Here is a 12,849-nt window from a genome sequence, read left to right on the forward strand (position 1 = left end):
ACTGGATCACATTTAGGTCCCCAAGCCCTTCACAGCCACTGCCTCTTCTGACTTAGGCTTTGTGACTCTCTGCTGCTCAGTTCCTTCATTTGTTCAATGAGGTTAATCTTACTGACATCAGAATGTTTTGTGTATACTCAGATAATGAATACAGAGCACTGAGCCCAGTGCCTGGCTGCTGTGGTTGCTCAGGAAAGTCTCCCTTTTTCTTTCTAGAATTCCCCTCTTCTGGCCCTGGCTCGAGAAGCGATGGGAGTGAGCTCAAATGGGAAAGGTGGAAGAGCAAAGCATGCTAGCACCTCCGGGGGAAAGAGCGTGGCGTTAGCATGTGGGAAGTCAGCGTGTGTGTTGTGAGTAGGAAGGAGGTGGCAACAACAAACTGAAGGGAGCTATTGGGCAGGTGCTAGACCTCACTAAGACCTTTTCAGGTCAGTGCTTGGTTTTGCTCCAAGTACAAGGAGAAGCCATCAGATGGTTGAGAACAGAGGAATGATGTGAACCTGTTCTCACTATATATAGGATCACTCTTGGCTATTAGTGGTAATTTACAAATAAACATTTCTCCCTGTAGTATCAGCTCGCTGAGTGAAGGAGATTGAGTTTGTGTTATTTAGCTAGTTAGCTGGTGAGTTAGTTTGCTAAGGTTGCTGTCTTACTCCATTTGGACTCCTGTACCAAAATACCATAGACTGGGTGGTTCATAAACAATGGAAATTTATTTCTTATAGTTCTGTGGGTCAGAAGGCCAAGATTAAGGGTCCAGCAGATTCACTGTCTAGTGAGAGGCTATTTTCTGGTTCTTAGATCAGGCTGTCTTCTCGCTGTGCTCTCGCATGGTGGAAGAGGTGAGAGAACTCTCTGGGGCCTCTTTCATAAGGGCACTGACTGCACTCATGATGGCTCCATCCTCATGACCTCCCCATCTCCCAAGACCCCTATTCCTAATACCCTCATAGGCTTCAACATATGAACTTGGGTGAACCATAAACATTCAGTTTACAGCAGCTGCTGTAACAAAATGCCACAGTCAGGGTGGTTTAAACAATAGAAATTTATTCCCTCACAATTCTGGAGGCTAGAAGCCCAAGATCAAGGTGGCTTGGTTTCTTCTCAGGTTTCTCTCTTTTTGTCTTGCAGATGGTCACCTTTTCACTGTGGCCTCATCTCTCCTTTTTATAAGGACACCAGTCATTCTGGATTAGGGCCTACCCTAACAACCTCTTTTTAATTTAATTGCCACTTTATAGGCCTTATCTTCCAATACAACCACATTCTAAGGTGCAGGTAGAGATGTAATAGTCCATATTTTATGTTTAGTGCCAGGGATGGAATCCGTCACACCTCAATTTTTTTCAGGGTGGAAGAGGACACTAATTCAACCTATATCAGTTAGTTAATTTAGTTAGTTTGCTAAGTTCTTTAGTTGGTCCTTCTGTCATTTAGTAGACTGACTAAAAAAGCTAAAATAAACTGAGTTTGTAATTCCTCCATATCACACAGTGTTGCATTGGGCCCAAGCTGGGAATTCACTATAGGTGTGTTGAATACATTTATATGTTTGGCTTGGTCATGTAAAAAACACAGAAAGGAAAGCTCTTAGTTTGGTCCATCACTCTGGTGCCACGCAGATAATATCATGAAACCAAGGACAGACTTTCATTCAGAGGAGTTCAGGCACCTAAGAAACATAAAGCTTGGTCCTAGCTTACACATAATGCAAGGCTCCCGCATGGCATCTCTGACCCAGAGCCTGCAGTGGTAGCTTGAACAGCAGCAAGAATGCAGTCCATCACCTCAGTGGGCAGCCCATTCCATGCAGTTCTGGACATGTAAAGAGCCGGGGTAGGAAACTCAAGTACCCAGGATCCTGGGTGGGAAAGTACTTGGGTGAGAGGATTGGGATGGGGAACAGTCATCACTCACCACCACCACTAGGCAATTTCCTCCTTGTTGGAATGTGGGGGGCACTATTACCAGATTTCCCCATTTTGCCACAGGTCCCAGGAATCTAGAAGCTAGTGTGAAATCTCCCAAACTTTAAAATCTAACTCAACTAGACACAAAAACAAAAAATAAAAATAATTTGCAGGTCAATGAAGAATATCTGTAGCCCATATAGCACCACGGTCCACCTTCTCGTGAACTCGATCTGGGGCCACTTCCAGACTTCATGATGGCTCTGTGCAAATCAGAAAAAGCACTATCCTGAGGCAGAGGCAGCCCAGTAGGTGCAGCCTGAGGAACAAAGTCAACGAAGGCACAGGTGTCAGTCCTCCTCATCACCTTATCACCTCAGTAAGACTCTTGTGCAGTAGACAAGCTGGCCCACTGTTGCAGTTACATGCGTCTCTTTTGACTGCTGTGTTGAACCTCATCACGCTAGAGTTCACATGCATTGGTCTTAATTTTCTGACTGGTCATAAAACCCCACCATGCCACTGTCTCTCCCTTTTGATTGCCAGTCATACCTAAAATTACTCATTTGATGTTTGTCCTTCCAAGGAGGTAACCAGCTCCAGGAGGTCAGGAGATCTCTTGTTCTCCAGTCTACCCTCAGTGGTCAGCATGGAGCCTGGCACAGGGAAGACATCCAATAAATATTTCTTTGGTAACAGAAGAGAAAAGGATAGACCAAGGGAATTCTGGCTTTTAGATTTGAGTGAATCATGGATGTGAAGGTGGTTAGTACAACTCCCTTGTCTTCTCCACACTGAACACTCAATTCAGGGCCTTGCCTTCAGACCCCTCCTTGTCTTAGTTAGTTCCTTCAGGACTCAGTTCCGTTCTTCAGAAACCTTTCAAAAATGTGGTTTCAAGACTACAGTCTGAGACACTAGCAACCAAAGTGGGTAAGAACTCAGTTTTACTCCACTAGTCACTTTGCATCAGATACTTTATTCAGGCCACAAAACAGCCATCATAGTAGGAATCAGAGGAGAAATGAGGGCTTCTGGAAGTTAAGTAACTGGTCTAACCAAAGTCACATTGTTTGTAGGCAGAGACACTGGGATTCAAACTTAAATTGTCCTGACTCCCCAAAGCCGTGCTCTTTCTACTATGCCAGGCCTCCCTGTTCCATTGAATTATATTTAACTGCCAAGTCAGGGATTGTCTTGGGTCCAAATATCTCAAGCATGAATGAGCTGAGATTTTCTGGGCTTGAAGGGTCAGATTCGGCGGTAGCTGGGTCCATAGAGAGCGATACAGCAGGCCGCTCCGTCGAAAGCCATGCATCAGCCTCACAAAGGAGAAGATGTCTGGGGCCAGGACAGCTGAAAGGATGTTTATGGGATGAAAACCTGGCGGAGATTAAATCCTGCGCACCCACAACGCCCTTGATCCCAGACTGCTGTTTATGGCCAGAGCAGCAAAAAGCCAAACAGAAACTTTGTTTTTTCTTTTTTCTGGTAATTGCTTTGGGGATTTATCTTGGGACAAAGAAAAAAGGTTACTGACCTGGGACAACTGCCCACTCCTCTTCCAAAAAAAACAACATAACTCACAAGTCACAAATGGCAGTGAGGGGAGGTGAGTCCAAACCTCTCCGCTTTACGTCCAGCCTAGTTTCCAGCCACATGTCTTTGGCGATTGTCAATGACTCGGGGGAGTATTGGGTCGGGGGTGATGACTGTCATTCTGTCTTGTTCTGGAGGGCATTTCAAGACAGCTGGGAAAAGAGAGTGAGGCCAGACTGACCCTTACGGTCCAGTCATCTTTGAACAAGGGCCCAAAACTTCAGCTGGAAAAAAAAAAAAAAAAATCAGAATCAGGTTTGTAGAGCCAACAAACATATTTTCTGTTGTTTCCAGTCTTGCTTTTATCTTAAAAAAAAAAAACTAACAAAGAAGACAAGCACATTAACCAGAGTTGAAGAACAATTTTGCAGAGCAAATTATAAAACACATAAACTTCACATCTAGCCCCCTCTTTCTTCATATTTCTATGATTCTTTTCTGTTTTCTTTTTTTTTTTTTTTCCTCTTCTGCAGGCAACCAGGTTGTAATCACAGTGTTCATATAATGCTTGTTTCGGTCTACATATTTTCAATTAACGTTATATCATAAACTTAAAAAAATTAGTCTCTATTATCACTGAGAGTTGCAGAATATAGCTTAATTGATCCCTGACTCCAGCATTTAAATTGCATTTTTATTAATGCATTAGACTGCTATTATTAATATAATAGATTGCTGGTAAACTAATTATTGTTTAAATTTAGACATAGTTCTCAAAAACCAAAGATATATGACAAAAAAAGACCTCAATTTGGAGGGATATGTAAATTACACAGAAGACTGATTAAAGAAGAATTCAGTCCTAGATTCTAGGCATTTGAAGGGAATGTCAGAGTCATTGCATTCAAAATTCCAACTGGCGATGGTCTCCTTTATGCTCACGTGTACATGTTCAGTCCTAGGAAGCTCTCTCTTAAGAGAGAGAGAGTCAGTTCCATTTAGAATAACTCTGGTGTCTTTCTAACTGTAACTTCCCTGGTGTATCAAGAAAGTAAGACTCTTCCTCCTTCCATAGGTTATAATCACTGTTGCCTTATCCCAATTAAAAGAGCAATCCCAGAAATCAATTAATTGGTATTTAATTGCTCCATAAATATTTATCAGGGTCTCCACTATGTCAAGCCCTGTTAACAGGCACTGGGGATGGGACAGAGAACACAACGTGCAAGGCTCTGGCCTTCGTGGAACTTTTATTCCCATGTAGATATGATCTGGAGAGTAAAAGGCGTATACATTGGGTAGCTAAGCCCAAGTGGAGGCACAGGGAAGGCAGCCCAGCGGAAGTACAGTAAAGCTGAGATGAGAAGGCTCAGTATGGACAGTGTTGCAGGCAGAAGAGAGAGGCCAGCAGAAGCTGTAACAGACACTAATCAGAGATGTTAACCCAGAGAGGCAGGAGGCATGCGTCTTGCTCATGCGCATCACGAACTAGTTTTTCATCGATGAGCTTCCTGCTGATTAGAGAAGCAGAGACCACCTTAGGACTAAGGAATGGTAGAGATGATCTAGGTCACTATTTCTCTGAGTCTGTGCTGAGTGGTACTCGCTCTTTGGGCAATAAAGGCATGTACTGGGAAAACAGCCTTTTATGTTCACAGGCCTTCTGGAAATGCAGGTTAAACAGAGAGGAACAGGTGTGTTTGTTGCAGGATGATTGGAGCCACTCAGGGACACGCCAGCATTGTCATCCCCAAAGCGGGGTTACACATGGGATTTCCAAGCGTATTTTACCATGAAATCATTTTATGTGAATTAGTCAGTGGGACTAAGTTCCCCTGGAGCCTTCTTTGGGAAAAAGAGATAGACAGCAATCCCAGATTTTTACAAATGAAGAAATGAAGACCTTGAAAGGGACAATAATTTCCCCAAAAGCACACAGAGAAAGAGAACAGGAAGCAAGCTCTCCTGACTCTCGGATTGTTGTAATGCTCCAATGTAATTTCGTGTCTCACAGCCACTAAGCTAATGTCCCCATAAGCGACTTTTCTTCCTGTGCTGGACCCTACAATGTACCCATTGCATTGTGCATGTCATACGATGGAATGTCCACCACGCCCTGAGACGGTCCGGTCTGGCTGCGGAGCCCTGTACAGATATTCAGACCTGGAGTTTCCTTTGTCTGCCGTGGGAGCCTCTTCCGGGGGATCCATTCCTGATGGCTCCTGCTAGGCCCTACACTCCAGCAGATCCTTCCTTGTTGGACCTGCTTTTGTGATGCCATTGTAACACTACTGGCCCGTGGGCCCTGGATTCAGGAGACTTCCAAGTAAAAGGGGACTTCAGCAGCCATTCCGTGCCATTCCTCAGCCAACAGAGGATCGTTTGTTCTCATTCCTTCCCAGGAATGGGGAGCTCCCTACCTCAACCTATTTTGGGTCTGGATGGCCTCCAGAAAGGGCAATATAAGGGACCAATACAGAAGCCTAGTCGGAAACCAAGCACGGAGCTTCCCTCCACCCTAGAAGAAAGTAGCTGCGTAGAAACGTGCAGCTTCAAAGGCCACGAACTTCCTTCTCACCCAGCTGCTCTGTTGAAAGGGGGTGAGAGGCTGACCCTGGGAGCTCCGTATTGGGGAGCCAACAATCATCATTTTTGACTTGAGTAGCAAAGAGTTTCAAGATGATTTGTGTAAAGAGAAGCAGCTATGGATTTGGCTTTGATGGCTCTTAATTCTCTTAATGAGAAAATCTATAAAGAGAAGTAGGAGGAAGAAAGATTTTTATTGTCTTCTTTTTTTTTTTAATGACAAGAAGAGATGCATTATAGAGGACAGGGGGCTTTCTTGTGGGTGCTTTGCCACAAGAAGAGCCTGGCTGAGTCCCAGCTCCCCAGAAAGGAACCTGTGAGAAAATGAGGCAGCGGAGGACCATAAAACATGTAGACAAGGGCATGTGTCTTCAGAGGGAACACGAGAACACCTGAAGGAGTAGTCAGCGGATGCAAACAAGATTCGCACGTGACTGAGGCCCAGGGCCTCGGGACGAAGGAAAGCGAGGCTTGGGGAAAGAATCTTCCCTGGGAAGACACAGGAGGCCTCGAGACCCCGTAAATGCATGCCGAGCCTTATCCTCAACCTACTCATCACTCTGTGACAGGCGGCAGTAGCCCTGGCCAAGGAAGGAGCAGGAGGCGCAATGAGGCGTGTCCATCCATTTGTCTGTCTGTCAGCAGCTGGTGTGGCCAAGCCCGCCCTGGGCCTTGACTGTGCAGGCACAATTGTTTGCTTGTCTAGTGCCTGTGGGTTGTCACCTCGCTGGCTGTCCTCAGACCCCGTCCCAGAACAAGGTCATATCCATAAATTAGCCCCCTCAGGCCCAAGAGAAAGCTTTCAGCCTCGAGGCCTGGCCTTGCCCTGGCTGGTCTTGTCTTGCCGCAGGCCCAGCTTCGTGAGACATTCTGAGCCAAGGAAGCCAAACTGCTGTCTAATGGACTTGTGGGCCTGGAGAATGGTGGGGCTGAAAGGGACCTCTGGGTCACTGATTTGTTTGACCAATGAACAGATGAGGAAGCTGGAAACAAGCTCAGGCAGAAGCGGTGATAGGCTCGAGTGTGCATGGCTGACAAAGAACACAGAGAACTGGACTGTGTTCTCCTCACGCATCCCACCCCCATACCACACAAATGTGTGTGCTGACATGTCCTCGATCAGATCAAGGGGAGAATGGTATGACGACAGAGTTGGCCTCTGCTCTAGGTAGTCAGATCTTCCCCAACTGGCATCTTTAAAGCAGGATCACATAAAAAATGAGGTACTTATCAACATCACTGTTGGATTGGTTTCTGGCTTCCCAATATGCAATTTGCCTTAAGTATTCCTTTCATGCTGTGGTTTTTCTTCCCTAGAACGGTTGGGTGTTCTCTGTGGTCCAGGATATTAAGCCCCTGTATCATCTTAGGTTCAGTCAAAAAATTTTTGAGCTTCTATGTCATTATGAGAATAAAAGGATGAATATAGGATCCATGCCAGTGGGGGAGGAGCTGGAGGAATGAAGATCTAGAAGGCTACCATCCGAGGATCAGAGATACGCTCACTGGGATGAAGCCTGGCGGATGAAGGCGGGGGCGATCTCCATCCATTGCCACCATGCAGGGGTTGAGAAGCAGTCTAGAGGCCTGCTCTGTGGGACAGCCACCATCCCCTGACAAGAAAAACTGCTGCTTTTTCACCTTGAAAATCCCACGCATCTTCTCCCCAGCAAACTAACCCAAAACTCCACAGGGAAGGAGATTCATCCTCAGAAGAACACAGGGGCGATACGGCAAAGAACACAGTCACCAGTCTGACACGGTCTCACTCTGCAGCCTGATTTTAAAAAGCATTTGCAGTTCATTCCGCCCAGCCTGATACCCCTTCCTCAACAGACAGGGACACAGCAGCATGGGGTCCCAGGCCAGCCATTGTGTGTGCATAGCAGAGACGATCACAAATGTCTTATGATGTCATCATTGCAGTGCATAGGCCAACAGTCACAAGTTAGGTCACAGTATACTAATAGAACAAAATGAGATAAAATGAACTCAGCTGCCGGGACCAGGGGATACTGAGTGTGTGGTGATTTTAAGAAGTGGAGGTGGTGCGGAGCCAGACCCCCAAAACAGATTCCCTAAGCAGGATTTCAGGTTGGCCAGGCTTCTATAGATCGTTGGTCCTCAACAGTGGCTGCACAACAGAGTCACCCGGGGAGCTCTGGCAGGACACCCATGTCCAGACCCCAAGCATGTGGTGAATCCTGAAAAAGTCCAAGAAAATGGTATTGGTTGAGAGTAGAGATGGAGCTGGGACAGGTAAAGGCTGGCTTGGAGGCTTGTGGAGTGAGGAAGCTGGGATACTTTTAAAGAAGATGCTAGATGAAATCAACCAAAGGTAAGGTTAAGATCATGAATCTGTAAAGTCCCAAAACTTACGGTTATTTGCTTCTTCTCCCACATCACTCAGCTGTACAGATGTAAAAGATGAACAAGAATGTGAAGGAAATCTAGAGTCAATGCAGATATGGAAGAAAACTGGAAAGGCAAGGAAACTGAGGATGCCTTTGAGAAAATAATTGCAATGATGAGTCATGGGATTTCTGATGGATGGGGAAGTGGAGGAGAGAATAGCAGGACCAAAGGCCAGTCTGTGCAGGTGTAGTGAGAAGCGGGAGATGAGACTGATGGAGGGAATCGGGAGTTATGGTCAAAGGAAGAAGCAGGAGAGGGACTTCTGTGAGGGAAGAGTCCATGTGTAAAGATGTGGCTGCAGTGTTGTAGAGAGGATGGTAAAAGGAATTGGGGGGCCCAGGAATGATAAAGCTTCTCTGTTTGATAGGTGACCGATGCAGACAGAAAATTTTCTGAGATTGTGGAATGGAAAGATTGTGATCAACTCTCCCCATCCTCAGTTACAGAATAGAAGGGCCTGAAAGATGGTAGATGACAATTATAAGGGGGGGACATGAGACTCAGAGTGATGCTTTGAGATTATTTGGCCTCATTCAACAAATAGCCACCAGGGGCATGAGCCAACCGTGGAGCTAACTGACCTTGTCCGTAACTCAGAAGCCAATGCCTGAGATTGTATTTGGTACAAAATCAGCTCCATCTATAAACCCTTGTTATGTGCCAAGCCCTGTGCTGGAGGGTTAGAAAGGTGTAAAGATGAATGAATCAGTCATGAGTAAAGAACATCCTATATTCTTGAAACATATTTTCTTTCATGACCCTTCCTGTGCTGTTTAACACTTACTTTACTCATTCATATCCTGCAGTTTTGCCACAAGGCCTCATCTGTTTACTCGTTCTATCTTGAAGCATAACTTTGGCAGGAGGAGAGGGAGGGAATGCTATCCTGTGATTCTTCAGTCTGAGATTTGTAGCAGAGAGAGGCTGGCATGTCATACTTCCTTGCTGTCTTGTAGAGGGATAACAAAAAGTCAGGAACCCAAGCCTTCGAGAGAACAGAATTTTGTATGTTCCATCCGAGTCATCTAGCCTCTAGGATGTGCAATTTGTATAATGTTAAAATGAGTTCTTTCTTCCTTTCTTTCTTTCTTAAGTAAACTCTTCCCCTAAGTTGGGGCTCGAACTCACGATCCCAAGATCAAGAGTCCCATGGTCTACTGACTGAGTCAGTCAGGCATCCCAGGTTCTTCTTTCTGAATTCAGCTGAAGCCAATATATGCAACATTCTCAAGTGAGGTGAGAAGCCACGCAGCAGGATTTGCAAAAAGTATGCAAAAGCCAAGCTCTCTCACTCTTAACTCTTACCCACCGCAAACGAAAATGAGTTGAGTTGGAGTTTAGAAGTGGATTTTGTAGAAGAGGCTGTCTTTGAGCTTGAGCTCCCTAAGGGAGAGAACTGGAAGGTACTTCTACCTTTACCTCAAGTCAAAGGAGAAGAACATCAAAGACCTGACTAACAGACCTTAATATGTGTCCTCTGAGCAGAGGGTGGGGGACTTTAGTGGTGTGGCCATGTCTAATGAATCTATGGGGACAGATATTATGGCCAGGCAGCTGCTCGCATGGAGGAACAAATGAGAGAGAGCGAGAGCTACATTTGAGATAATCTCTTCAGATTTGAAGAGGCAAGGCAAGCTGGTCCACACTTGGGCTCATGTGAGTGAGTGCCTGCATGGGGTCATCTGAGGTTTTATCCAAGAGAACGTGAATAGATGAAGAGCACTTACCAGAAACAAAGTAGGGGCAGCGCCAAGTGTCAGGAAGTGGCTAAAGGAGTGAACAACCAGATGGAAGGAGGCATCCCTATCACCAGCACTGAAGATGAAGACCCACAGCAGTGGGGATTCTGGAAAGCCCAACTGTGCACCCTCACTCAACAAGACCACTTATGGAAGAACTCTCCTGTTCCTTTTCCTTCTTCAGATCATCGATCCTTTTGGATCGTCGTGCTCCAGCCCTGGAGGTTAACAAAGCAGGAGGGGGAGAGAAGAGTAAAAGCCATGAGTGGGCAAGGGAAGGGTGGCCCCGCAGAGCGGATTCTCTCCTGCAGCCTTCTGCTCTGTGGCAGACCAAGGTGGGGAGAGAAGTCATGACTGTAAATCTAGGGAGAAAATTCCACTATTACATGAGATCGGGCTGTTTAATTTATAAATTGAGAATGTTCTGTGAGACTTTAAGTGACTGGTAAGGTTTTTTTGTTTATTCTTTAGTTAGTTAGTTAGTTATTACTGAAGAGTGTCCAGGAAATTCAATGAATAGCCCAAATTTTCAGCCAGGTGCAGCGGAGGAACTCATCCCACCAAAGAAGCAAGATCATCCCATTCCAGTGTTTTTATCCATGCAACCAGCTAGGCTCATCTTTCTCAATGTAGGCATTTTCACAGGGCACATCGACTGTAGAAGGGTGGCGAGGACTGAGGGCTGAGAACTAGTTCTCTCCCATGATTGTGGGGTGGTACTTGCTCTCCATGAGTCCTCAGATAATTCTCCATCTTCTGAAGTGTTGCTTGTCAAGACAAACGATTTGGAAACAAAGCACCCACCACAGTTACTGTCTCTGACACTCCTGTGGATGGCCCAAGAAGGGGAAACCAACTGGAAGTGGGGGGCTCTGCTCACATGCCTTGCTCCGTGAGTCAAAAGCACTCACCACCAGAATGGTTCCTCACTCAGCCCCCAGGTCCAGAAAAAGCCTCTCCCTCTTTGATATCTAAGGCCTATTCTATTTCCCACACCAGGATCAACTGACAATTAAAATTCTCACCATAGTCTCCATTGCTTCTAATAAACAATTAGAAAAACAAAATAATCTGAGATTATCTTCCCCATCGTCCAAGAGGTACAATCTTATACCATGGCCACTTTATTACATAATTATACATAAATGTGTCTGCCCCTCTCTCTGGAAAGAAAGACTTTGGAGGCAGGAGCCATACCGTATCTCATTCATGCCTAAATTCCTAGCTCCTGATTGTGCACTTGGTATACAGCAGAAACTTGGTCAACATTTATTAAATAGACAGAACACTAGATAGGTGGATGGACAGATGGGTGGGTAGGTGGCTGGCTGGCTGGCTGGCTGGATGCTTGGATGGGTGACAGATGAATAAATCAATAAATCTGTAACCAACCCAAGAACATACCAACGCGTCATGGGCCAAGCTCTTTGACTAGAAGAGAGGAACAAACGTTAGTATTATTTATTAGAGCTTAAGAGACTTTCTCATAAACTTCGTCTATTGACCCTCCCAACACAATTACAATGTGGATTTTATAACTGGGTTTTATAGAGGAGGAAGCCAACATCCAGAGAAGTTCAACAGCCAGGCCAAAATCAGGTCCTGCGCTCCAGGGTCCAGGCTGTATCTATCACTGAGTTGCCTCTCAGAAGAGAGAGTGGGAAATCTCTGAAATCTTGATATTACTTTAGACTTTTTATAGAAATAAATGTTTAATGTGCAGATTAAGAATTGGTTGGTAACATGAAGAAGCATGGCGGTAAAATGAACACAAGGACAGAGTGAGTTATTACAGAAGAAAGGCACATTTGTATTTAATGGGATTTTACTTTCTTTTCTTATAAACCACCATCTTGCAACAATTAGATTATAGTTTGAGGCAGCTTGGAGAAGGATGTTTTGAATTAACAACTGAATTGTCAGGTTTCTTCGTGAAGCATTTTATTGTCGGGCACAGTTAGAGGGAATCCGTCCCCTCCTGGCGGAGGCCCATTTGTCATTCACTTCATTCTGCTGAACAGATGACTTGCCCACAAAGCAATCCCCTGCCACCTTCTCCTGAGCCCTCAGCGCTCCAGCCACTCTGCCTTGGGCCACCAGGACTATGCACAGAACCTCAGAGCTGGAAGGGAACTTGGAGAGCAGCTAGTATGGGCCTTGGCTCCTGTGAGAGTCCCTCTTTGAGCCCTGACCGCGAGGTCACACAGCCTCTGCTGGATCGCTTACTGTATTAGGGTCAGAGTGAAGTGGAAGTTCAAATCCAAGCTCTTCACTAGCTTTAGGGTCTCAGGCATGGTCTGTGATGTCTTTGACTTTCAGTTCTCAAATTATAGGCACATGATTCCCCTCCACACTGATGGCTCCAAGTAGGAAAGGCCACACTGTTGAAGTCAATCAAAATGCAAGAGAAGATATGGAGTGGGGGGTGGGCCTCCAGATGTCCCTGGTAAGACCCCAGGTGTGCAACTTGTCCTTCATCCTCATAGCTCCAATACTCCTCACACTGTTTCATAAGGGAGAACCTTATTATCTCCCTTCTCTTCTGAGGATGATGCTATGGATCATTTTGCTTCTCCAGAGGTGTCTGAGTTCCCAGGAGACGTGAGGAAAATCTGGATTTTTCCACAATGCTTTTCATTCCTCAAAAGCATCAG

The 12,849-nt window shown here is 45.5% G+C and overlaps 1 long non-coding RNA gene across 1 annotated transcript; it reads left to right on the plus strand.

Moving 5' to 3' along the window:
- The first annotated feature begins 7,948 nt into the window (after positions 1-7,948).
- LOC116600168 lies at positions 7,949-11,212 on the plus strand. The gene is made up of 3 exons (XR_004289530.1): positions 7,949-8,379; positions 8,824-8,923; positions 10,679-11,212. It is a non-coding gene; the product is annotated as an uncharacterized LOC116600168 (long non-coding RNA).
- Positions 11,213-12,849: the final 1,637 nt, after the last annotated feature.

Source organism: Mustela erminea, chromosome 9, assembly GCF_009829155.1.
Source record: "Mustela erminea isolate mMusErm1 chromosome 9, mMusErm1.Pri, whole genome shotgun sequence".
NCBI lineage: Eukaryota > Metazoa > Chordata > Mammalia > Carnivora > Mustelidae > Mustela > Mustela erminea.